The following is a 27,092-nucleotide window of genomic DNA, read 5'->3' on the forward strand; positions in this document are numbered from 1 at the left end:
TATGAGCGAGCCACCTGTCCGCCTTCTGCTATCACCAATGTTGACATGCAGAACCTTTTTGGCAAACTTTATTGGCCTCACTCAGACATTGTCCGGTATCCATTACCTTTGACGAAGAAGGAATCTTTCCAGTAACCTGGATTCGATAACAGAACTTCTACTGGCTTAAGTACCCGGGTTGAGAATCGCCAGCAGGAGGCAACTTTCAATTCAAGTGCACCCAAAAGGTGAGTATCCTCGACCAGATGTGTTCTCCGAGGTGTAAAAGTATCCAACTTAAATGTCAATGACCACCCTCAGGAAATAACTCCTGAAAAGTGTTCTTCCTTGCATACCATCTCTGCTTCCTATCACCGCGATCGATTGAATGCACCAATGACTGACAAGCTGCCGTCTCTGCGATCTGTCCAGTCTTGATCTCAACCAAATAGAAGGGACGCTAAAAAGCTGTTCATGACATGTCTGCTTACTGGTGAAATGGAAGTTTGCTTGAATCGATCTAATGTTTTAACAATATTTGCTGAAATCCCTGCACTGCGATCAATCTCTTTCAGTGACATTGAAAGAATTCACTTTCATAATCGCTTGAAATCGAACAAATGTGTTACTTTGCTTCACGCTTAGTGATGGGTCTAGTCTGGTTGAAAAAGCCAAGGCTTTGGGATTTGATGTTGAAAATTGTAATGACCAAAAACGGGCTCATAATGAATTGGTTTACTCTGAACTTCAGTTGCTCTGGCAATTTGGGCCCTCTGCATATGGGCATTAAATTGCCGAGTAATGATGAAAGAGGTGCCCAAAAACGCATTTACTTCGACTTGACCTCAGCTTTGTGGGACAGAAATGGTAGTTGACGCATGGCCTGAGGCTGATAACGTGGACACACTTTCCCTCAAATTTTTCAGTTGGAATACCCGCAGATTTGCCCATGTGAATGAGAACGCTAAGGCTTGATCCCAACTGAAAGTTAACACTGTAATGTTTTTTCAGGAAACCTGGCTAACTAACTTCCCTTTCTTAGATGGTTATGATCTCCTCCATCAAGCAGCTACATGAGTTGAAATAGGCAGATCATCTGGTGGGCTAATTATCGCAATTCGAACTGGGCATGGCTCAATCACAAAGATTGCAAACACTCTATTTGGTATCATAGCTGTTGAGATGCTTTCTGGCAAATTGTTTGCCCCCCTACTTCTTTTCAACATCTATTGGCACAAAGGGATAGCTGACCTAGACTAGTTCTTAAAAAGTTTACAAACCTGTATAACACGATGGAAGACGCTAAATAAGGGCGGTTCCATCTTAGTTCCTGGTGACTTAAACGCTGGGTGCCCTGACAACCTCCCTGATGATGACTTTTTAACAGAGTGTGTTGATTATCTTCCTAAAGGTGGCAAGGCACTGGTGGGGGTCTAAACTGGGCACTTACCATTCGAGGCCTAGACTTGTTTATGGTCAGCGGGATCAATCCTCAGACGGGCAAAATAGTTCCCTCAGGGCATAGAGGGAAAAGTCACTCGACTTTGGATTACATATTCGTAGATCACCTGCTATTGAATGCTTGCTCTGATTTGTTTTGGTTCTGGAAAACAAATGGAGTGACCATAATATGGTAATGATTAATTTTAATGTGATATACGTCAAGGTTGATGTACATGATCCCAGTCATTTGAAGGTTAACAATAGAGGTAATAGGGTGTGATGGAACCACATAATTCATTGAAACTAAACACAGTTTTGGGTCTGCTGTAAACAACCTCATACAAAACAGTTGTAGTTGAGAAATATGAAGCGACCATACTGCGATCTTTGCCTTACATTATGTCAGATGGTCCCAGAAAGGATAATATCAAGCCAGATGAGCACTCACACTATTATAACTAACAACTTGCTATAAAAAAACAAGAATTTAGAAGAGCGATCACTTTAGTAAAGAACTGAGTGAACAGACTTTTAAGAACCACAAGTTAAAAACCATAAAGCAGAAATATAGACATTTCTGTAAACAATTTAAAGCAAAACTATTACAGAAAGATGCTGAAAACCATGCAAACTATTTTAAAGGGTAAAGACTCTCGCCTCTTTAGGGATACTATAGATGGAGCGACTAACCCTCATTCTCACTACTAGGCTAATGCTGTATCTGAATCTTCCTGGGTATCTAATTTCAAGACAGGGACATCATTTGAGGGTTGCTAGAGGTCACAACAGCGACCCACGAAGTCCCCCTTGCTACCCATAAAATAAATTAACAAAAAATATTTTTTGTTAATGTAAGCTCCTGGGCTGTGGCCAGTGCCATGTGGCTCTTTGTTTCTGGAGTAGCTCGCTATCTTGCGCAGGCCTCTTAAAACATGGGGTTCCAAAGGTGTATCACTTTGAGCAGTGACCCTAAATAAGAAAGAATAGGAATAACAAATAATGAGTCTTTCTGGGATTCTATACAATAATTGCTACACTCATTATAAGTGTGTTTCAGGCACACATCAGGGGGGCGAGTCGCTGATTTAGTCTGTTAAACACCTCAACTCATACTTTTATTTTTCTGAGGTCGCTAAATGAGTGCCAACACAGGGTGAGATGATATTGTATGTATATTTGTTCTATATGAAGCGCTTACCCGTAATTGCTATATAATAACACATCATCTTTAGGTCTTGGACGTCTGCTTGAATTCAGTCATTTGGTAATATGGACCTATACACACTGATATTACCATACATAAGGTGATCCATTCTTGTATCACGTGTATATCACATTATAGTGATATTGTAACCATATTTCGAAGGGATTGTGTCCTCCGACGTATTCCTTATCTTTGATAATATGTTTCCAGCTTGCTGGCCTCGGAAATGTTTTCTGTAGAGGGCGCTGCGCGTCGACGTCCGCCGATGTCCTTCGATGGCCACCGTATCGGCGCCGACGTCACCATGCCCATAAATAGCCACGCGCTGCGTCCGTTGCTCAGTTCTGTTTTTCCGCGCTTTGTGGGGCCTCGGAACGTCGTTGCTCAGTTCAGTCAGGATAACTAACTATTACTACTCGAATATTCCTTATCGTTCTCGATGGCTTCTTCATCAGAACCGACAACGCCGCGATCCGGCTTCAAGAAATGTCGAGACTGCGGTAAAAAAAATAACGGATCCTCACAGGATCTGCTTATGGTGCTTGGGATCCGAGCACCATTGTTCGGAGTGTGAGGACTGCATGTCCATGACGGCGAAAGCCTTGAAGGAGCGCAGGGGGAAGCTCGTGAAAGGTAAGTCAGCCAAAACCTTCTTGAAAGTTTCATCGGCTGAGTCGAGGCATTCGTCTCCTCGCCGTCAAACATTCCCATTCTAGATCTCGAAGTAGCTCCCACCATTCGTCGAGATCAAGACACTCAAAAAAGAGACGTCGAAGGTCCCATTCCTCGTCGTCTTCTATGTCCCCAGAAAGGGTCTCCTGTCCCAATAAACACAGTTCTCAAGCTGAGTGGGAGGAATTCAGAAAGAAAATGTTAAGCGTCTTCGAGAACGCGGCCTCGACCACCTCGAAGACAGCTGAGGGTGATACCCCGGGTGAAAAACCCAAAAGATCAAAACGCTGCCAGTCGCAGCACCCGGCGACATTCCACCCGAGAGCGCCATGAGCCATCGGGTAAGAAGGCACCATCTTCGACGACACTGTCGTCGAAGATTCCCTCGACGCACGGATCGGCGCCATCGACGCCGTTGTCGAAGGGTTCCTCGACGCATCGGTCGATCGACTCGATGCCATCGCCGACGAAAGAGAGGACCAAGGCCACTCCACAGCCAACAGTGATTTCAAGGGCCTCCGGCTCGACGCCGAGACTGTCGTCGATGCCCTCGAGTAGGATCCCGATCCTCTCGAGTTCTTCGAGACCCCTTCCATTTTTTTCGACGCCGTTTTTGGCGCCTTCGAAGCCTGTTACATCGGCGTCAACGACATCAACGTTTTCTTGTCCAATAACGACGAGTTTGGCTCCTTCTGCCCTAGAGATGGGTTTTACTCCATTTCAGAGGTCAGAGTACCCTAGACTTTCTTCAATTTATGAAGAGGGTGAAGATTCTGACCAGGAAACATTCGGGTTACAGAGGACCACACTGCCTATTGCAGAGGATTTCACCTCTGAGGAGAGAAAAGGCTGAAGGACCTACAGGAGTCACTACATGAGGCAAGTGGGCTGGACACTTCCCCAGAAGTGGAATTTGTTAAGCCAGACCCAGGGGAACATGCCGAAACACCCTATAGAACCCTGATGGCAAGAATTATTGAATTTATGGGTTGGTCTGCGCCTTCACCTGTTTTTCAACAGGATGACCTAACAGATATATTGGACAAAGGCTCACAGGAGGACTCGGTGGTCCCCTTCCAAGCAGCCTTACAAAGAAAAATTGCATCTAATTGGGAAACTCCCAAAGTTATCCCTGCAGTCAATAAAAGATTGCCAACCAAGTATAGGGTAGCGGCTGCTGACCCTGAATATTTATCGAAACACCCAACTCCAGAGAGCCTGGTGGTTCAAGCGGCAACTTCATCTAGCAGTAGGACCGCTTACCCTACTGTCCCACAGGATAGAGATGACAAGAGGTACGACTCTATGGCGAAGAAAGTTTTCTCCGCCTGTAGTATGGCGTTGAAGTCCATCAACGCCACCTGTACGCTCGCCAGGTTCAGTCACACACTATGGGAGTGTGCTTCATCAGCGGCTGACTGCATACCCGAAGGAGAGGAAAAGGAAGCCTTCCTTAACATTATTAAAGATGGCAAGGATGCCATGTGAAATCACTTCAAACTGGCATCGATTCCGCTTACAGCATCAGCAGGGCCATGGCGGCAAGTACAACAATCCGCAGGCATGCGTGGTTGCGAAAGTCGGGCTCTGCTCCAGATGTACGGGGCCAGACTTCTTTTGAATATGCCCTTTGACGGCTCTTCATTATTCGGGAAAAAGGCTGATGACAGTCTGGAAAAGTTAGACTTCTAAAGCAGCAGCAAAATCTTTAGGAGCTGCTATCCGCCAATCTTCTTTTCGCCCCTCAGGAACCTCTGGAAGAGGAAAGTCCTTTTGCTATTATTCCCCATTCGGGAAAGGCAGAGGACAGCCGGCTCAAAGAGGCCAAAGGAGATCCACCCAAGATGGACGGGTCAAAAGTACTAAGGCCGCAGCAGCAGCAGGTGCCTCTTTACCCTCGGCATCTGCATCAGCCGCCCCCAAACCACTCTGAGGCCTTCGCACACAAGACACCTGTAGGGGGCAGGTTAACTCGCCATCTGACGGAATGGCAGGCTATAACGTCAGATGCTTGGGCGTTGGAGACAGTTGCCCAAGGTTGCTGCCTACCCTTTCTACACATCCCTCAGTCATCCACCGGGGAACAGCTCCCTAAAAGTTCCAGATCTGCTCCTCTTGCAGGAGATTATAGACCTGCTAGAAAAAGGTGCCATAGAACCGGTACCTGTAGCGGACAGGAACAAGGGCTCGTACTCCCCCTACTTTCTCATACCAAAGAAGGACAGAGGACTGAGACCCATCCTGGACTTACGAGAATTTAACAAGTTCCTCAGGAAGGACACGTTCAAGATGGTAACTCTCTCTCAGATCCTTCAGGCCCTCCAGCTCCAGGACTGGCTGGTATCTCTGGACCTTCAGGATGCTTATTTCCATGTGCCAATCCATCTCAAACACAGGAAATACCTGATGTTCGCAATTGGCGACTCTCATTATCAATTTCGAGTTCTGCCATTTGGGCTGACCTCCGCCCCGAGGGTCTTCACCAAACTAATGTCGGTAGTGGCTGCGAGTCTAAGGAGGGAAGGGATCCACGTCTACCCCTACCTGGACGACTGGCTGATCAGGGCTGTATCTTCGGAACAGGCCCAGGCCCAGCTAGATTATGTCTGCCACTTCCTTCACAGACTGGGCTTCTCCCTCAATTTAAAGAAGTCACAGATGATACCATCACAGAGACTCCAGTTCATTGGAGCGGTCCTGGACACTTCCCTGGGAAAAGCCTCGCCACCAGAGGTGAGGGCTCAAGATATTCTACAAATGGTCACCAAGTTTCAAAATGCCCAGCGTCTCCCAGCCTTCGACTTTTTGAGGTTGCTAGGCCTCATGGCATCCTGCATCTTCCTTGTGCCAGAGGCTCGCCTGAGAATGAGATCTCTTCAGTGGGCACTGAGAAGTCAGTGGTCGCAATTCTCAGGGAGAATGACAGATCTCCTCCGGATTCCGGACAAGGTAGCCCGCGCCCTTCAATGGTGGGCCTATCCAGAGAACATCTTGAAAGGAGAACTGTTTTGGCAACCATGGCCGGAGATAACGGTAGTCACAGACGCCTCACTCACGGGGTGGGGAGCCCATGCCAACGACTTGACCATCAGCGGTCATTGGTCTCCATCGGAGTCCAGACTACACATCAACCTATTAAAGCTGAGAGCAATCAGACTAGCGCTGAAAGCTTTCCTGCCATCAGTACAGGGGAGAAATGTCCTGATAATGATGGACAACACGGTGGCCATGCACTACCTCAACAAAAGAGGAGGCGTAGGATCACTGCCACTGTGCAGCTCTGGTTTTGGGAAATCCAAGAAGGAATCTCTCTATCGGCTGTCCACCTAGCCGGAGAGAAGAACTTGACAGCGGACGCTCTGAGCAGGCAGAGCACAGTCTCCCACGAGTGGGAGCTAGCTCAGGAAGGGCTTCAAGAGATCTTCACCCTTTGGGGAACCCCTCAGGTGGATCTGTTCGCCACAAGCAACAACAAGAAGTGCGATCTGTTCTGTTCAAGGGAATTTCCCCCGAGAGGAGCTCTAGGAGATGCGTTCGTAGTGGACTGGGAGTTTCCACTCCTTTACGCGTTCCCTCCAGTCCCTGTTATTCCTCAAATGATCAGGAGGTTGAGAAGATTCCGAAAGACCATGATCCTAATTGCCCCGGATTGGGCCAGGAGAACGTGGTACCCGGACCTTCTAGATATGTCCATCTGTCCTCCAATCCGTCTTCCACTCAAAGAGAATCTTCTCTCGCAGAAGGGAGGTCAGGTTCTCCATCCAGACACCAGAACCCTCAACCTTCACGCTTGGCTTCTGAAAGGTTGAGGTACAAGGATTGGGATGGAGGTGTTGCTTTCGGCCAGAAGACCGGCAACAAAGTCTTTATACTGCTGCCGTTGGAACGCATTTTGCAGCTGGTGTAGGGAAGAGAATATCAACCAACCTTTTTTCATGTGGTACACCAACGGTGTTGTTGTTTCTACTCTACTTGGCAAACTCAGGCTTTCAAGTGGGCACTGTAAAAGGCTATCTCGCAGCGCTTTCTATCTTGAAGCGCGCTGCGGAGGAACCATCGTATTTCAAACTTCCTCTAGTGGTACAATTTCTCAAGGGACTAACTAATGTTTACCCTCCAAAACCATTCCAGGTTCCCTTATGGGACTTAAATTTAGTCTTAAACTTCTTAATGGGCAGTCTATTCGAACCACTTCACTCTTGCGCGCTGAGATTTCTCACGCTTAAAACTGTCCTATTGGTAGCACTAAAATCTGCTAGGAGGGTGAGCAAGCTACAAGCTCTCTCCTGTAAACCCCCACATACAATCTTCCACAAGGACAAAGTTGTCCTACAGGTGAAGCCTAATTTCCTCCCAAAGGTGGTTTCTGAATTTCATATTACTCAGAAAATTACCTTACCTTCGTTTACCCTCCTCCCCATCCGGGGAAAGAGGAGGAAAGGCTACATAGGCTGGACCCTAGGCGAGCTCTCAGCTTTTACATCAGCAGAATGGCTAGGATCAGGCAAGCAGAACAACTGTTTGTAGGATACCCAGGTCACAAGTTGGGACTACCCATAACAAAACAAACCATCTCCAGGTGGATTATTTTGGCCATCCTGGAATGTTGTAGACTAGCAGGGAAAGAGCCACCCCAAAATCTGAGGGCTCATTCAACCAGGGGTATCGCAGCCTCTTAGGCTCTCCAAAGAGGGTTACCGGCCCGGGACATATGTGCGGCTGCCACATGGTCGTCCGCGCATACATTCACAACATTTTACATTCTGGATTCCTCCACTGCTCAAGAGACCAGATTTGGCAAGGCCGTATTACATTCGGTCCATCCCTAAAGGGATACATAACACTCTCACTCCCACCTCCAAGTACATGGCACTGCTATGGGAGTCTATCAAAGATAAGGAATACGTCGGAGGGCACAATCCCTTCGAAGAACAAGTTACTTCTTACCTGGTAACGTTCTTTCGACGGGATGTTCCTCCGACGTATTCCTTATCGCCCCTCTCAACCATCCCCGCAGTGATAACTTCCCTTGTGGTTGCAGCTTACGCTCCTTCAAGGTCAATAACCAATTCAGGCATGACTTTTCTTATGCTACAAAACGGAACTGAGCAACGGACGCAGCGCGTGGCTATTTATGGGCATGGTGACGGTGACGTCGGGCCCGATACGGTCGCCCTCGAAGGATATCGACTCGACGGGCGTTGACGAGCAGCGCCCTCTACAGAAAAAATTTCCAAGGCCAGCAAGCTGGAAACGTATTATCAAAGATAAGGAATACGTCGGAGGAACATCCCGTCGAAAGAACGTTACCAGGTAAGAAGTAACTTGTTCTTCTCCTAGTGTACTTGGGAACAGTGCTATGTGATGCCACTTCCTGTTTTGTCTTCGGATGAATGGTTGTGTGTGTTCCATCGCTTCCCGTGATGTCACTTCAGGGTGAGGTCAAATGACATTTCCTGTGATGTCATCAGAGGTCATGGGTCGCGTGATGTCACTTTCGCTACCCCTTGCATTTTGGTGAAATCACATGTTTCAAGACCTTGTACTGTAGTAATAATTCTGCAATGACAGACTTTTATGGGATGCAAGGCACCCTAGCACCCGGTCTGCCTATCTTTAATTTATTAATAATGTGATACAGTTATAAACTTTTCAGATATTTATGAAAGATAAAAAAGAAAATACAAATAACATAGTTTTGGGCAAATTTAACAAACACATAAATGCCAATTGATTGTCACATATTTCTCAGGGAAAAATAAAATATTTAGCCGGTATAGCTTTGATAAGATACTGTTTCGCGTCGTAATATTACTCAGGAGCTTAAAATATAAACAGTAGAGGTGATAAATGAAGATCAAAATGTATTAGCAAGAAAAGAGAAATGTGGCTGACTAAGAAATAATGTTACACCAAAATATGTACAAAATGGTTGTGAGGAATAATAGTAAGTAATAAAATAAAAATTAGATATAAGGAAACATGATAGCGGATACGAATGTCACTGTAAACAAATGGTTATTTCTTAGATGGATATGCCCAACAATGGTTCAATCCTGAGCCATGTATTATACATTGTCATATGTACTTTTATTTGAATTAACAATGATACCAAAACATAGGTTCCTCGACGAATTCCAAGTCATGGACATGATTGCCATAGTACAAGTAGTATACTTTTAACAGGAGAGGGCATGCAGTCAATAGATGTTTGGCTGTTCCAATGATCTGTGTGTTTTTGAGCACCCAGCAGAATCGATCTCTAGAGAGCAGTTGGTTGTAGCATCCTTTATTGGCAAGGACCGGTAGTTGATCTATTCTCAAGAGAAGAAGAAAACGTCTGAATCTACTGGAAGGGCACAGATTCAGATAGTTCTGGGTGTTCTTAAATAAGTATGACATATAATGTACAAACTGGAATTTTTTGAGTTTGCTCAAATGCTCGTAATTTTCCAACCAATTCCAGAGGTCGACCCGTTTGGACAAAGCAATTTGTGTTGAATTGGTGGTTCCGCTCCCACTAGGAATCCAACATATAACCTTATGAAAAGATTCCATTTTCGCTTTTAAGGGATAATTGCAAGACTCCTTGGAGAGTTCTTGATAAATGGAGGCCCTAAGCAAATTTGCCGGATTATTGCTCATTTTACAGTATGTCTCGACTCTTCACACAATCGATTTTAAAGATACAAGGCCTAATTCAAGTCTAATAATAGCCATTGGTATGCATTGGGGGAGGCCCAGTGTCGTCCTCCAAAATGTTCCATCCACCAATTGAAGCCATTTCAAATCAATGGATAACGGTGCATCCAGGCCATAGACCACCATAGGGGCGAAGACCTGCGTATATAACTGACAAACACCTCTTATAGTGTATCCACAGTTCTTACTAGTAAATTGGTGGATCAAAGTTGTTATTTGTGCTGCTTTAATTGAGCATGATTTAATACAGGAAGTGTAGTCACCGGTGGCATCAATTTCCACTCCCAGGTATTTGTATGTGGAAGTATATTTTATTTCATAATCAATTGTGCTATAAACCCGGCCACTGCTTCAGGTATGCTTCCCGGGGCTATCGCTATGTGATCTACCATTGATGATTTCCAGGTCACAGTTGTAAAAGAAGTTCATCCAACCCAGACCTTCTGAATCTGGAGTGAAGTTAAGGATCTCGCTTATCGGTTTTAATAGGGGGTTGATGGTAGTTCCCACCACACATTTCATATGGCAGTTGAAGTCACCGGTGATAACAGATTTGTTCCCCGCTATCATGGACCATTGAATAAGAAGGTCTTGAAGGGCCTCCTGGATGGCCTCGTTGGCATTGGCACCTGGAGGATTATAAATGGTGATAAGAAGTATTATTTCAATAGCATCTTTAAAGGACCCAACCAGTTCAATGGCAATGATGTTCTCCTCTTGGTTAGTTTGCATTTGGATATAATTGATGGACTGTCTAACTCCCACAATCAACCCCCCATAAGGTCTTCCCCTTAGTCCTTTTTTGGCGAGTGACTGGTAAATCAGGTATCCATTGAGGATGACAGGGGAGGTTAGCCAAGTTTCTTGTAGGCAGATGCATGAATGACCCCTAAAAAGAGAGGGATCCGTCTGGTGATAGCAGATGTGAGAATCCGCGACAGTTCCATGATATGATGGTATGATCTCACTGTTGATTTATAGCTAGAGGGAGCGATTCTGCAAGCCAAGACAAAACCCTCTGGATATCAGCGAGCTGAACTTGTTCACCTAAAGGTGAAGAAGAAACAGCAGCAATTTCGACAGTCCCTTTATTGTCTATCTTGGGCCAGCTCAAATCTTCCAATTCGGGATCGGCATCGATCTCTATGTTCACCTCACGTAGGCTCTCCTTGTAGCTTCGCATCATTTGGCTAATGGATAGAAGCTTGCAGTGGATAGCGGATACATTGGAATTTGTCACATGTAAAGGCTCTATATATTCAAAGTCTTCGGATCTAAGAACATGGAGCTGGGGCACTGAATGAAGTCTGGTCATAAGTTCGGATCTGGTAACCCAAGTGCGTTCGCTTTGTTGGTAACGCTTCTTAATAATAAAGATTTGGTTACCCGAGTGGTCGGTTGAGTTAATCTTATTTGTAGCTGAGAGAGTTATTTGATCATTACCTGGGGGAGCAGTTACTGGATTTTTATTTGGAGTCGACGCGATCTTGTCCAATTCGTTGTTTAGTTGGAAGGACCCCAAATCAAGTGACTCCTCTGCATGTCTTGGGAATTCGTTCTCGTTGTCTGGGATAAGCCAGCTAGTTAAAATTCCTCGGCCAGTGGCTTTGTTTTTTGGCCTTGCTAGCTTTTTTTGACCTTCGTATAAGGATTCCCCGTGGCTGCAGTTGGCGGCAGGGGGGAGGCGACTACGCATGGCCATTGCTGCCCTTCTGGCGAGTCTACGTTGCTTACGGGAAAAAACACAACTGAATTATTAGCCACAGCGGGTTCTGGCTCAAGATCCGGAACAGACTTTGTGGGGCCGCCATCTGCATGAGTCGGATTTATAACATCCTCAGCACTAATGTTATCATTTATTTTACCCACTGGCCCAAGACTTGGAGAATTCTCAAGGATGCGGCCGCACTGTTTTAGGAGTATTTTTATGGCAAATTGTAGAGAAGCCATAGATGATTGTAGTTCGGCCAAAGCTGTAGGGTTGGACAGTGAGATTTCGTTGGACTTGTTGCAACTACTGGCAGCGGATGGTTCCTGATGTATAGCTAGGTTAGGAGATGCCAATAATCTACTAGAGTGTTCCCTTGGGTAGTGAGACTGTCCAGAATTCGAGCATTGGGGAAGTGACTCTGGTAGATTCGTAGGAGCAGGGGTCATTGATCTCTACATAGAAAGACACAACACAAGAAGTGAGTTGTTATCTATGTCATCATAATTGGTGACATCCTGAGGGATAGTGATATTGGCAGGAGCTGGTTCCGCTTAATCTGTAGTTAAAGGGTCTTTTCCCACTTGCTCAGTGGTTGAGAAATATTTGATTATTGCTCCAATGGTAAGAGGCTCCTGTTTTTTTTTTTTTATTTGGATTTGTTCATTGTGCTGCTGTTAGAGCTGACGTCAGCTTTGTTGATGCGCTTTCGCAAGTTATAAGAGGACGGTTGTCCTTTCTTGGAAGGCGGCATGTGACAGACACGCTCGAGATTCTCGCTGATTTCCCTCTTATTTTGTGTACTTGACCTCAGGCACTTAGAGTTTTGATGGTTGGGGAAGTGCTGTTGGGTGTCTTAACTATTAATTGCCCCTGAGTGCAGACCCTACTCGTGAAGGGGCAATTAACAGGAACATTGTCACGTGGCTAATCAACTTCGTGCCGCTGTGGTCAACTCTTGGAAAATATGGTGCGGGTTGCAGCAGTGCTTTGAGCTTTTAAGTGAGGTGGCTCTTTGAGAACGCCGCAGACAATGGGCAGCAACTAAGAGAAGGCGATGAAGCATGCAGTCCCCCGACTGTAGTTAGTCTCCTGATTCGGATGAGTAGAGCAAATTGTAATGAACAAACAGGTCAGCCGGGATCAAAGGATATGACCCACAATCTCCCGGCTGCATATTGATCTCAAAATCTGAATAAGCAAAGAAACTGAGTGTGCCTTTGCTAATAAAATCAATAACTAAGGTTGAGAGAGTAACTGAACAATGAGAGTTGTGACACTGTTGCGCTGCTACAACAAGCCCGGCGTTATTATGTGCTCATTAAAGAGCATTAAGGAGCAATGCCGTGATAGACTCCTCGAGCACAAGATTAGGCGGCAAACTGAAGAGTATGGCCAGTGAAGACAATCGCATCGGCGACAAGGAATATGTCAATATAGACCCTGGGATAATTCAACTCCAGTACTGCTTACCGCCAGCCAAAGGCACGTGAGTTTTTAAACACTGCGGCCATGTCACGTCGGCAGAGAAGCAGACATACAGAACAGAGAAATGAAAGCGGTCCGCCCACCATTCCCTGCCGCTCTTAATTGGGCTCACAGTTTGGGCAGCCCGTCGGGCGAGACACAGGCAAGACGCTGCAGGGCAGCTGGTGCAGTCCCCAGTATGGTCCTGGCAGGATCGACAAAATCAGCTGGGATCCAAGGTTCAGACGAGCAGTTCGGAAAGCCGAATTCTTTCGTGCCTCCTACCTCCACTTCCTCAGATGCTCTGGTCAGAGAAAAGGACCTTGGACGTTAGACGTTGCACTGAGTTCCGTCAAGCTGCACTGCTGCACTGTCGCTCGTTCGCTCGCAATCACACAATTGCCGATCAGAAAACCAGTTTCCGAGTAGTTTTTGATATTAGGAAAGCCAAATCTGCATGGGCGCTCAGCCCAAAAGGCCTCTCTTAAAAACATTGTGAAAGAAAATCCACTTGTTTGATCATTTTATCCATCCTTTTTTCAAGCATTATTGACACGGTAGTGGTTCCCTATTCTTGGACTTTGCTGCATACTGTTCCCATATACAAGAGAGGCGAGAGGTCAGACCCGTTGAACTACAGACCGATTGCTCTTCTAGATGTTGAAAGTATCTTTGAAAGTGTTCTGGTAGGTCACCTGGAAACATGGGCTAAGAAGACGTGCAGATTAGACTGCTTCCAAACTGGTTTTCAGCGCAGTCACTCCAATAAAATAAGTAGAGCTGTTATGCGCAAATTACAAGAATCAGCCTGGAGCGCTCAAAATAAAATGACTTACTTTACGTCAATAGATTTGTCTGCAGCATTTGATAAGGTACACAAGGTTGTGGTCTAAATTATCTAAATGGGGGATCCCCAAAGGCCTCCTGCGTCTAATTATTTGCTTATACTCACACAACAATTTGTATTTGATTAAATCAAGCTGGTAACCTCTCACGTAGAATTACAACCTACCAAGGCTTAAGACAAGGTTGTTTGCTAGCTGCCTATCTGTTCAATCTGTATGTTTCGGGCATTGGTGAGACCCTTAACTCGGCTCCGCTAATTCCTCCTAAATTCTATGCAGAGGATTGTTTGCTATTAGATCAAACAAAGATTGGGATGTGTAGACTATTGCTAGTATTTACCAACTATGCAAAATAAAAGCCCTAGTGATTAACCCACAAAAAACAATAATGATGGTGCTCTCTAGGGCTAGATAATACAATCTGGGTAAATAGTTGCTTCAGTTTAAAGAATTAGAAGTCGTTCCAAGTCTGATATATTTGGGCTTCCATTTCTCCTTAAGACCTAGCTTTGAAGCCATACAGGCCTCAGTAATTTGGAAGGCGAAAAATGTAATCAATCAATTGAGAAGCATTGATATAAAATATGGAACTTATTCCATCAAAGCAACCTTACAAGTCTATGAGGGGAAGGTAATTCCAATGTTGACCTATGGGCTGGAGCTGTGGCCTAATAAATCTGAAACCTGGTTAGACACCAACGAAGGGAAAATTTGGAGACCGGTTCTGCGAGTTCCCAATGCGGTCCCAGTAGTGGCCATAAGAGTCGAACTAGGACTTGTTTTGCTCAAGGCTCGTGTTCAATGCAGATGTTACTCCTGTACCATAGAATTTGGATATCTGACCATGGTACCTTATATTCAGAAGCCTGTGAGGTCTGTTACCGCCAGACTGTCCCACGCTTGGTTGTTTTTTTTTTTTTACCGTAGCTGAAATCCCATTGTGAACTAACACTTTCCCAATTGGTATTGAATGTGGGATTTTTGAAACTCACGCTGGGGAATGTTAAAACCGCCCTATACGATCAAGACTGGATAGAACTGATGCATTGCACACCTCTGTCTCATGAACACAAGTGTAGAGGCTTTGTAGCCCGTCCTCTTTTGATCTTTCCAAACAGATACTATCGCTGTATGATGCTCCATCTTGGAGGGAAGTTATTCCATAGTAAGGCGCTCTTAAGTGAGTCATTGACCCCTCAGATTCTGCCTGTAGACACTGCAATGACACTGATGTAGAGAATATTAAACATCTGTTTATGGATTGTCCTGCTTTGCATTTTGCTTGGACCTCCTACTTGAATAAATGTGTGGGATCAACTAATACATTTGAATTGACTGAATTGTGGAAAAGCATGCTGAATCTGATATCAACAGCCGAAGCAGGAGCGGTTGCTGCATTTGTAAAATAATGGGAGATCCTAACATTTAAGGAGTCATTATAAAGTGTATCCGTGATCTACTTTTTAAGAAACACACGTTTGGTGTAATTGTTTTGAAAAGCTTTTTTTGTCTTTCTTTTTCTCTAATTTCTTTCTCCTTTGTTTGCACAAGTGTCATTACAATGCCATCAAGTGATTTTTTTTCTTCTTATTACTATTGCAACATGTAATTTTCATTACTTATATATGTTATCTATGTAATGAAGCATTCTCTCTCTTTTGTAAAGGTTTTGACAAACCAATCACAAAATAAATGTACCACTACCTATTAGCTTCATACTTGATTCGAGTATAAAATGATATTCTGGAAGTAGGTTTCCTCCCTGAAACTATGCTAGGTGATCTAATAGTGGTTATACATAGGCCTGGTAAAGAGCCGGAGTCCTGGTCATCATATAGACATATTTCTCTCTTAAACACGGATGTAAAGCTATTAGCTAAACTGCTGAGGAATAGGATCGAGGGTGCCCTTCCAAGTCGGTTTTATAAGGATAAGGCAAGGGCCGGATAATATAAGAAAAACTGTTGACCTTATGCACGCAGTGTAAAGGGAAGGTTTAAATGTGGCGCTGGTCTCTATAGACTTGGAGAAGGCCTTTGACAGAGTGGAATGGCCCGTTCTGACAAAACTGTTAACAAATGGGATTTGAGAAGAACTGGATGATGGCCTTTTATAGCTCCCTGAGGGCAAGAATTTAAGTTAAGAGTGCTCTTACAGATCCGATAATCCTATCCAGGGAGGCGAGACAGGGTTGCCCACTCTTCCCGTTGCTATATGCCCTTTATATGGAACCCTTGGTGATAGCAATGCGAGCGAATCAAGGCATATGTGGGATCCATGGTGGAGGGACAGAATTACAATTATCATTGTTCGCAGAACTATATTTTGGCATATATAGAGGATCCACACAATGCTCCCCCTTCTCTATTGCTGCAAATATCTTCATTCTGGCATTTTCTGGAGCTAAAAATGAATGTGGGTAAATCGAACGTGATGCCGATCCGGACGAATCATGGTGGATGAAAGTAGAGAAACAATTTATCACGTATTTGGCGATTTGCCTCCCTAGGAACCCATCAGTTTTGGGAACTAATTAATTTTGACCTCATCCTAGATAATATTAAGAGATCTTAACCAGTGGTCGATAAGGATACTATCTTGGTATGGTTGTAGGCTATGCATAAAGATTAATGTTCTTCCCCGACTCCTATACCTCTTTACAGCGATCCCTACTATCCTCATGGATAGTTACGTTAGAGATGTGCAAGGCGTCTAACAGATTTGAAAGTTCAGAGAAGAAAACTATCCATGCTAACATTACTATGGGAGTGGGGAGGGTTTGGCTTTCCAGACTTCTACTTCTACTATACGGCCTCCCAACTGTGAGTCCTAGTGGAACCCATGAGAGGAACTTTTGGACTTACTTGGAAGACCTGGAAATGCACATCAAAAAGGTTAGAGATTTACTATGGTCCCGAGCGAGTTTGATTCCAAAAAGACTGATGGATCACCCTACTCTGGGAATATGATCCCTCTGTAGAAAGAACAGTGGCAATCAGGACCTGGCATTATGGCCATCATCAGCGGCATCGGTTTGAGGTCTGCTTCTGAATCTAGGACGGCATTGCTTCCGGCACACACAAGAATTGTTGTATAGGGGTTTGTAAAGAGTAGGACAGCGTTGTGTTGGTATCTTTATACAAAGGTTTGAAATCTGAACCCAAAATTCATTCTACCTTGCTGTAATCGTTACTTTTAAAAAACAAACATGTTGATATGCAAAACAAGATAATGGTTGGGGCGTGGCTTGGATGTGCTCTCGTGGAGCTCCGTTGATCCTACAATGATCCTGGAGGATAAGTGCGTGCACGGGAACCGGCCAGCACTGAAAAATAATGCCCATGCGTGTGAAGATGATGGCTACTTTCACTGAAACTTTGATGCGAGTGGAGGGTGAGGACACTGAGGTATACTCGTTTGCGAGCCGCGGGCCCCGGATCGACGAGTGGAACAAGATGGCGGCAGAGACAAAGAGGACAGCAGGGGTCATGAGATGTAGGTCCTGTAAAGCCCGTGCGTCGATCTCCAAGACCAGCGATTAGAAGCAGACCGTGGCACTTGACCGAAATGTGCTGTTGCTTCACATTGGTCACCAACGCTGGACCCGCGGCGTAATCGGATCGAACGCCGGCAGAACCCAGGAGGACACATTGTGGCAGCGTACCAATTGGGTGGCCGCGGATCCTGGGGCCGACCCGAACGAGCGGGCGGTGGTGGCTGCAGTTTTCCACAGCGAAACATCGGCGTAGGCCAGTGGTTGAGGCCGATGCGGGACAATTGCTGATCCCCGACACTTAAAGCGGCCCCTCTGGGCCTGGGCATTGTGGGCCGGATGGCCTTGTGATCGCGGAAGAGGGGGAACAAAGGGTGCAGCGAATAGGTGAGCGCCCTCGAGCACTGGCCACAGTAGGAAGACGGCAGAGACCAGGCCACGACACCAAGAGGGTACGAGCACAGGGGAGGAGACGGCCCATTCCGGGCGCGAGAGAAGAGACGAGTACATACAAGTACATGCTTGGCCTGCTGAGAGTGGTCTGTGACCAGGCGGACCTTTGTGCGGAGGGAGGCACGGCAGGCCGTCGCCCTGTTAACATAGCAGGATGTTCTCTAAAGTGGTTAGACCCAGGATCTGACAGTCCACGATGGAGACCTACGCCAGGTCGCCCCCAGAAGCGGAGGGGGGCAAGAGCAAGGAGACCCCCACGGCAACGGCGGAAATACTGGGCACGATCCAGGAGGTGCTGTCAGCGATCGCAGACTTAAAGGTGGCCTGGGAGACTAAGCTGGGCCAGGCAATGAAAGAGCTGCAGGAGGGCCTGGACCTCAAGATCGGAGCGGTCCAGGAGGAGGTGAACCTGCTGAGACAGGACGTGCAAATGATTGCAGAGCGCACTGGGGCCTTGGAGAAGGAGATGGCCTCGAACACGGAGGCGTGCGCTGCACATGGAAAGGAGCTCCATGCCCTCGTGCAACGGGTGGGCAATCTGGAGGACAGAGCTGAGCAGGCAGAAGGACGCGCCAGACGCAATAACATACGTATAGTGGGCTTGCCGGAAGGCATGGAAGGGTCAAACCCCACAGAATACGTGGAATCCATGCTTTTACAGGAGTTAACAGGCGGGGTGCTGACCCAGGGGTTCGCGGTTGAAAGGGCGCACAGGGCCTTGACGAGGAGACCGCCCCCTGAAGCCCCCCTGCAGCCGCTGATCGCAAAGATCCTGAACTATCGGGATCGGGAGAAGATCCTTGAATTTTTCCGGAGGGGAGGAACGATCGAAAAGGGTCCGCAAAAATCACGGCCTACCCGGACTATATGCTGCTTGTATAGCGTAGTAGGATGAACTTTGGATCGGTGAAAAGGAGGCTGAGGGAAGCAGGCCATCGCTACATATTGCTCTACCCAGCCAAGCTGAAAGTGTTTCATAAGAACAGATCCCTTTTTTTCGAGACGCCGACCGAGGCAATGGACTGGCTGGACATGCAGGGCCGACCTCAGGAACCGGATGTCCAGATGGGGGCTGCAGGAGATAAGTAGCAGACGGCTGTGGCACCTAGGGTGACATGGCCAAGACATTGGGACTTGATTATAGAGTTGTATTAAGCTGGTGGGGAGTGTGTTGTAGTACCAACTGGCTGGACCCGCTGGACGCACCAATCCTAAAATAGACGACTGAGAGCTCCTGGGGGGCATCCCTTGTCCCCAGTAGTAATATACTTAGTTAGGTCACTGTTAAATCGGTGACGCTCCCCGGGGTCCTAGTCCTCGGCGACGGGACAGGACCAGACGCGGGTGGGCCTGAGATCCAGGGATGAAGCTGGGCATTTGTTGGGGTAGGGCAGCGTGGGGGGAGGGGCTGGGTTGTGTGCAGTGGATGGGAGTTGGGGAACAGGGAGGGGGGAAACTGTTGAGGGGGGGAAGGGAGAGAGCCGGAAAACAAACCATCAAGGGAAGCATTGAAGGGAGCAGTGGGTTGGGAAAAAACTGAGTAGATGGCATCGGGTAACCTCAGAATTGTGACCTGGAATGTACGGGGCCTTAACAGCTATCTGAAACGTAACAAAGTGATGCTGTATCTAAAAAGGATGCACATTGATGTGGCCCTGTTGCAGGAGACTCACCTCACAAGGGAGAAGTTGGAGGTTTTCAGGTGAAAATGGAGGGGACATGTTGTGGGGGCAACGTATTCTGCGTACGCTAGAGGGGTTATTACTTGGGTGGCGCCGCACGTGCCGTCCCAGGTGCTTAGCTCAACGGTAGACCCAGAGGGCAGAATGGTGGCAGTGACAGGACTCCTGGAGAACAGGGAAGTGCATATCATAAATTTGTACGCCCCAACCATGATACAGCGGCTTATTTCAGGTCCCTTTACAGCAAAATTAGCCCCCTGGTAGGCGGAGCGGTGGTGTGGGGAGGGGACTTTAATTGCACCCTGAATCCCAAAATGGATAGATCAGCCGACAAAGCGGGGAAGCCGGCGCCGGCGGCCAATGCACTGGGGACATTGTTAAAAGATCTAGACCTAGCAGACGTGTGGAGAAGGTTGCATCCAATGGATAGGCAATACTCGCACTATGCAGCACCTCATGACCTGCGCACGAGGCTAGATTATGTGTTCGTAGCGGCTGAGATAGCGGGAGAAATGGTGGGAGGTAGAGTGGCAACACCAACCCCCCAGAGCGCGGATCCCGACATGGAGACTTGGGACTGAGGCATTACAAGATGAGGGGTTCCGGGAGGACTTGAGGGAGGCCATCGAGGAATATTTTGATATAAACATGGGCAGTGTGCGCTCGGTTGGAACAGTAAGGGAGGCGTTCAAGGTGGTGGTGCATGGAGTAGCCATTTCGAAATCTAAAGGGCTCCAGGGGGGCATTGTAAGGGAACTTCAGGAAATGGAAAGGGAGCTGGAGGGCCTCACGAGACATGAGGATACCGCCCGGAAGAATAGCGATAAGATAAAAGACCTACAGTTAACCTGCAGTGGACTCTGGGATAGGTTGTGTAGATTAAATTACAAGAAATATACGGCGAGGCTACACGCAGGGGGCGATAAGCCGGGCAGATTGCTGGCCTGGCTGTATAAGAGCGAGACCCCCCGCACAGTGATCAGCGAGATAAGGGATGAGGAAGGTCGCATCTGTAATACCCAGGAGGGGGTGAACGAGGAGTTCCTCAAGTTTTACAGACGCATATGAGGACGCAGGGGAGGATAGGAGCCAAGACATACTGGACACGTTAGAGGACATAGAGCTGCCCTCCCTGGACGACCTAGAACGTGCGGAACTGGACGCCCCTATCACCTCAGAAGAGCTGGAGGTGGTGATCCAACATTTGCCCACGTGTAAGGCACCCGGGATGGACGGGTTGCCTAGCGAGTTTTACAAGACATACAAACAGGAGCTGCTTCAGCCACTGCTTGCTATGTTCAGCGAGGCCTATGAGCAGGGGGAACTGCCATTGTCCCTTCGCGAGGCGATGATCATCCCACTCCTAAAACCAGGCAAGCCGGCCGCAGAGTGTGGGTCTCACAGACCCTTGTCCATGCTGAACCAGGAGAGCAAAATACTTACGGCAGTGCTGGCCAATAGGCTCAAGAGGGTGATCGGGAAGCTGATACACCCAGACCAGACGGGATATGTCCCCGGCAGGAACATCACAGATAACCATAGGAGGCTACACCACATAATTGACCACACTGAGGAAGATACGGGTGAGCTGGCCATTGTCGCTAGACGCGGTCAAAGCCTTTGACTCGGTGCGATGGCCCTGGTTGAAAGCAGCCCTGAGGGGATACGGAATGGGACCTGGGTATATCAGATGGGACCAGTTATACATAACCCCGGTGGCGAGAGTTAAAACAGGATCCATAATCTCAGATACCTGGCAACTCAGCAGGGGGACCAGACAGGGATGCCCCTGGTCGTCCATGCTATACATTCTGGCATTAGAGCCGCTGGCAATATGTCTGAGGCAACAATACGGGGAGGTGGGGATTAGTACAGTAAGTGGCAGACACCTGGTATCGCTGTACGCAGATGACATGCTCCTTTATCTGCGCTATCCGGAGGAGAACTTGCAGTATGTGCTAGAGGTGATGGACCGATATACCACCCTCTCGGGCATATCGGTGAACCCTAGGAAGTCTAGTCTGTTCTCCTTGGGTAGATACAAGAATGTCCCGTTACAGAGGCTGCCTAGCCTGCCGATACCATGGCAGACTGGGACATTTAGGTATTTGGGAGTAAATATTTACCACAGGATCGAGGCGGAGCACCAACATAATACAGAGAAAGCAATAGAGGGGGTCAAGAACAGCATGGTGTTTTGGTCCAGATTGCCCCTGACCATGATTGGGAGAGTGGCCTTGCTTAAGATGGTGGTCCTGCCCAGACTCCTGCACTAATTTGTCAATGTCCCGTTTTTGATTCCCAGGAGCCTATTTGTGAGACTTCATAGCGTGTGCAGGAGTTTCATATGGGGTAACTCCAGGAACAGAGTGGCCCTGTGGGAACTCCAGAACCCATGTGACAAGGGGGGGGCATAGGCCTGCCAAATTTTGAGCTTTATTATCTGGCGGGGCAGCTGCTGTATGTGGCCAGGTGGCTATCGGCAGAAGCCAGGCCTCTGCGGGAAGATTCGGCCCCATACTTTTTGAATGAAGTGGTGTGGTTACAAAAGAACAAACTGGTGGGAAGAGGGCGGCTGTTGAGGCTGGGCTGGGAGGTTTGGCGCAGAATGTGGAGAATGATGGGTGACATAGAGCCATTCTCCCAGCAGGCCCCGTTGGTGGCACTATGCGGGAACGACTCACAACTGTTCGAAGCGGTCCGTAGATATTGGCAACCGGTGGGCCTGGCCACCCTTGGGGACATATGGCAGGAAGGGGAGGCATTGGAATTTCAGAGGCTGCAAGAAGAGACAGGGGTGCATAAAGGCCAGTATATAACCTACGCTAGGCTCATGAAACGGGTAAGGGAGAGATGGCCGGAGACAGTGCTAGCGGATGACCCTGATGCCTCCCTGGAAACGATGTATGATGTCTCGGAGGACGGGCACGAGAAATCTAGAATATACGAGCTTCTAAGAGCCAAGGTAGGGAAGGAGTTGCTTCAATTGAGGCAGGACTGGGAGGGGGGAAGTAGGAGGACCCATGACAGATGGGCAATGGGAGAGAGCCCAAAGGTACCATAAAAAGGTATCCCGGAATGCAAGACTCCAATTGTATGTCACTCGCAGGGCTTATTTGACTCCCCGGAAAATTGCAAGGTTTGGGGGCTCGGTTACGCAGAAATGTCCCAGGGGTGGGGAGGTGGAAGCGGGGCTGCTACACATGTTCTGGACTTGCCCGGAGGTGCACAGATTTTGGGATGAGATTAAAACTAAATTGGCTGGTGGGGGAGTGGAGCTGGACGTGGGATCAGCTTGGCCATGCATGCTCGGGATTTTTCACAGGCCACAGGATTTAAAGCACATAAGCAAAATGAAGGACTTTGCCTACATCCTGGCCAAGCGCAGGATCGCAATGGGTTGGAAGGCGGCCCACAGACCCAAGGTGGAGCTATGGTGGACGGACCTCCTCAGATGGGCGGAGGCAGAATCCGTAGTTTGGTTTGAAGCGGTTTCTAGGGGGGAGAGGAGGAAGTAGGGCCCTTGTTGGCCTGGCGGCAATTGGTGACCTCTATGGCAATCCCTCACCAAGACAATAACGAATCAGAGGACTCTGAGTGCACAAGCACTGTGATACCTGATAATGCTCCCATAGATGACGTGAGTGTGCCGGCTCTAGTTTGTGGGGTGGGAGGGGGAAGGGGGAGAATTGTACTGCATAATGTGATGGTTTGTTGCTGATTATGTACGTCCTAAACAGTTGTAATGTGCGTCATTTTGTTTTATTTTATTGAAAATAAAAAAAAATAAAAAAAGATCATGGTTCCTAGAGGGCAGACGTGAGGAAAGTCAAGAAGGCCCTTGTCAGAAAGGCCTGCACAGGTTACTGGAAAGGATATACAAGAAAGACCAGGCCAGTGTGAGAAAGGAGATGACATTTATTTAGGGTGGTGCGTAAATGGTGCTCTTTCTTGTCCCAACTCGATTAGTGGTGAAAAGCACTTGCAACTCAATCCAATAATTCTTGTGAGTTCACAGCCACTGGAACTAATTCAGTCAGAAAGCGTGTTGGAGACAGATACTTTAGAAATTGGGGAGGGTAGATAAGCTGCTGTGCAAGAAAGGGAGAGTAATGAGGAAGTCCTAATTAGTGGACCTAGAGTCCTCTGAGGATTCATTGGCTAAGGATATCGGGTCAAAAAAATAGGACTGATAAGAGAAAGAATGCGGCCCCTACAAAGAAATTAAAAAATACATCTAGGAAAAAGGAAAAGCAAAAGGAATTGAAGTCCTCATGTAAATTCTTGCGCCACTGAGACAATCCGCCGTCAGTTGCTGCCATCCTTAAGAAACCACCTGGTAACAAAATAGTAACCAATACTTGTGCCTCTGTACGGTGATCTGGCTATTAGCATATGGCCATCTACTGAAGAAACATTTGTGCAAAATATGCAAAAATGTACAGGAACCAAGTTGTGCAAACTGATTTTGGTATGTCGGAAAGTCTCTGCCAAGTAGCTGTGACGTCTCCAATTATCCCAGTAGAACGAGAGAGTAAAACTGTGTTGCCTAATGATATCGATGCAATTCCGACTAATCTACAATTGGCAGTGGATAGACCTACTATGATTATGTATGCCAGTGTCATTGAACAGTCAGAAGCAGCACCGATCCAGAGACTACTTGCAGGGTCTCTAATTAGGAATGGAACAAACTCTGAACAATATGTTTGCCTGCATCTATGTTATCCCTCTGGACACCCTCGGGACATCATTTATGAGTCTGAAGTATGCAATTATCAAAGCTTTTTATAGACTACCAGGCAGGATCAGAGAGTAGCCTTTAGTGTTTTGGAAAATTCAAAAAGGTACAGACAGGATATATAGGATAGGGAACCATCACTGCTTTCTACAAGACTGGGCCCCCATCATGTGCTGACCAGAAATTGATGGTTCAGTTTGGTCAACAAGCGGCATGTTTAAAATTCTTTTTGAAAGCTTACTACCGGAAAACCGTGATATTTTATTAAACAGATCAAATACTATGCGACTCATGAATGAGGTTCCCAGTCTTTGTCTTCAGTGGATATAAACAGAGTTGACTTTATAGATTTGCAACCAACTAATTTGGGCATAATGTACAAGAATTCAAAAGTTGTGACTGACACTATTTTGAAAGAAGGACATTGCTTGAGGCAATTGGGTTTCGACGTCTATATATATTCTGGAGTAGAAAACAGAAAAGCTGACCCGATTAAGGGCTCAGCCCCTCTGCCAAGTGAGATCTTGTTCTCAGCAGATTCGAGAGGAAATATGGGAAAGTGGGGGTTAGTTTTGTAAAGAGTAATGTTTGTAATTCTGGTTGAAACCAAGACTGGTCATGGCTAACAGCGTTTTTACAATCTACAAAGGGGGATTAGTCGTAGCCTATATCAAATGAATTTATATTTCTCTTGGAACATTAGGGGCCATCGCAAATCACTAACTGTGTATTAGGAAATTCTTTTAAAAAATGCCATCTAATCTGCCTGCAAAAAATGTGGCTAACTGATGAACCTTAATTCAGCGGCTTTTACTCTTTTTCAGTCTGCACATAATGGTCCTCTGGGCTGCCTCTCATGGGGATTACTTAGCCTGATAAAATGCAGCCCTGGGCTAATAATTGTAAGACATTATGTACATCCTTTTTGACTCACATGTTGTAAAGGAAGGGATGCTAAATCATGATTGTATGTGTATAAATGTGTACTGGCACAAGGGCGTTGCTTGGTTAAATACTGCATTGGATAAACTAACCACTTATGTGAATGGTTGGTGTAATGAATTCTGAGGGGGCTTCCGAATTATATTGGGCAGTGTTAACACTCATTGCATAGATCTCGAACTACAGCCAACTGCAATACCCAGAATTAGGGAGCGGGAACAACCCCAAATGGGTACAAGCTCTTAATGATTTAGGGCTCAAAATGTTCAATGGTTCTGCTTCAATGGTTCTGTACCAGGCGATATTCCCTAGAACTATACGTGGAGTAATTAAATGCAGCCCTCTGAGATAGATTATATAATCTCGCTAAATTGGGTACCCCGAAGAACTATAGACCAATATCCATATTGGATGCAGACAGTGAAGTATTTGTCTCTTTGATTCTGGGCCATCTTGAGTCATGGGCAGCTGAGTCTGGATGATTACAAAAGTGGCTGACAGGCTTTCATAGGAAAATGAACACCACCTTAAATGGGATAATACTGAAATGTGTTCAAACCCTGGTCCAGAAAACACAAATCCATCTTTATCGCCACCATAGACCTGTCTTCAGCATTTGACGAGGTAGATCGAAATTTTCTCTAGCTAAATTATGAAATTGGAGACTACCAGAACGATTGCTATGATGAATTGTTGGTCTTCATGATCATATTTTAATTCAGGTGAAGCTAAGTTCTGAGGGTAGTCTATTTGGCTAGATTCCAAAAACTAGAGGCTTAAGACAGGGATGTGTTCTCGCCCCCTTTTTTTTAAAGGTATATTTGTCAGATATTAGAGACTTCCTCATGCCAGATGCACTAGCATCGCCTAAACTTGATAATTTGCAAATCGGTTGGCTAAGTTACGCTGATGATTTTTTAATATTTGATTTCACTGAGATTGGTTTTACACGTCTTTTATATGCTTTTCATGTTTTTGCTGTTGACCATTCCCTGAAAATTAATTCTAGCCAAACAAGTCATGCACTCCACTTTAAAAATGTCTGTCCAAAATGAATTTCTTGAAAGAGTTGATAGTTTTATCTACCTTGGATTCCCCATTATTTCCAAATCTCACAGATCCCAAATTAACGATTTGTTGCGTGCACGAGTTATACCTTTGGCTAACCAGTTAATTCGGTTAAATGACCGATTTGTAAAATGTTCCTTTCTTCTGTAAGGGAGGCATGGTATCAACAGTAAGACAGACACACGTGACCACAGCTCAAGGATGTTTATTGCACTTCAACAAGGGTGTGATAAACACCCATCTAATCCTAACTCTACAGATGGGAGCAAGCTGAGACCATCAAATAATAATAATGCAGTCCTAGTGGAGTCTCATCAAAATAAAAGGGCCTATACTAAAAGAAACTATTGCCAATCCTTACCACTAAACATACACAATGTGGAGTAGTGTTCATGAAAAAGATATGTTCACAAAATATGTCAGGATGTTCTGGCCGTTGGCCTCCCTTTCCTGTGTTTTCAGCACGGCACAAGGTAGTTCTCTCTCGAGCAAAGCACACACTCTGACTTCTTCGGCACGAGAATACAGTTCTATTACCAGCATCGGGGCCTTCTGTGCCCAAGTCTCTATACTTCTCAAGTCCCTTGATTTAGAGGGCCTGATGTGCAAAAACACAAATGTTCCTTCCCTCCTATAAGTATTCAATTCTGGTGATTCACCCTGGATCCCTTTCAACCGGGCTCAGATCCCTTT

The 27,092-nt window shown here is 46.4% G+C and overlaps 1 protein-coding gene across 7 annotated transcripts in view; it reads left to right on the forward strand.

Annotated features, from left to right (window-relative positions):
- RNF157 (ring finger protein 157) overlaps positions 1 to 27,092 on the forward strand; it is a 1,722,220-nt gene that overhangs the window by 853,691 nt on the left and 841,437 nt on the right. The window lies entirely within an intron of this gene.

The sequence above is a fragment of the Ambystoma mexicanum genome, chromosome 3q (assembly GCF_040938575.1).
Source record: "Ambystoma mexicanum isolate Mex_15411 chromosome 3q, UKY_AmexF1_1, whole genome shotgun sequence".
Lineage (NCBI taxonomy): Eukaryota > Metazoa > Chordata > Amphibia > Caudata > Ambystomatidae > Ambystoma > Ambystoma mexicanum.